Below are 1085 nucleotides of genomic sequence, written 5' to 3'. Positions count from 1 at the left end.
TGTTTATCTACAGACGCTGTGGGTCACCTTCTGTGGAGGATGTTGAACCGCCATGTTTCTACAGTAGCCCAGAACAGACACAAAAAAAGGCTCTAGATAGCCTTTTGTGAGTATTTCACGGCCACTTATTTTCTCCTTTGCACTTTGAAGGTGAGAGTGAAGGGAATGCAATCTGCAGCATAACCAGTAGATGCCACTAAATCCTACTCACTGGTCTTTTAAAAATACAGAATGCATTGAAATAAAATCTAGAATGAATGTAGAATAAAATGTAGATTTAAATGTTTGGGGGCTCAAATTAGCTTATCTGGATACAGATACAGACTGTGTATGCACAGTTAAGAATGCAAGTTAAGATTAGGGAATGCTTGTGGTCTCACTCCCAACTCACTCTACTAACCCTCTACTGCCGGTTGGTCATTGGCCCTCTGCTTTTAGAATCTGACGCTGTAGGTAATCCTCTGGTGTTATTTGTGAATGCGCCGTCATCGAAGTCAGGTGACGTAGTATATAATGCGAGAAAAATCAGCACATGGAGGTGGTGTTCATGAAGATATTTACCTGACTCACAGGTTCAGCATGTTGAGTACTGAGAGATTTGTAGACCACAGGGAAAATCTGAAGATCAATTCTGACATTTAGGTGAAACCAAGGGAGACACTGCAGCTAATGTGGTTGGATATTTTAGGACGGATGAGCTGTGAAGAAGGCCGGACAAGGTTTTGAGAGTTCTACCTGCTGGTGTTGGAGGCATTCAGTCAGACGTCCCAAAAAAATGGCTGCAAACTGTAATCAACATATTATAATGTGTAAGTTTTGCTGTTAGATAAATTTAATGTAAGGCAGCTGACGACAAGGACAAACCTCACTGGCAAAAAAAAGGGGGTAAAAAGAATTTCCAGACTTGTTGGAGCATCAAACACAATGGAAATCAATGACAGCCTTTAAATAAGCCACTGCCCAAAAGCTTCAAGCTCACATCCTTGACTGCTTTCACCTTTTCAGAAACTGTGATGCTTCTTCAAATAGCTCACTTTAACTGAGCCTCTCTCTCTTTCCATTCCCCAAAACACACACACACACAC

The sequence above is a fragment of the Morone saxatilis genome, unplaced genomic scaffold (assembly GCF_004916995.1).
Source record: "Morone saxatilis isolate NCDOM2014 unplaced genomic scaffold, NCSU_SB_2.0 Contig24, whole genome shotgun sequence".
NCBI classification, from domain to species: Eukaryota; Metazoa; Chordata; class Actinopteri; family Moronidae; genus Morone; species Morone saxatilis.
This window is presented reverse-complemented; position numbering follows the sequence as displayed.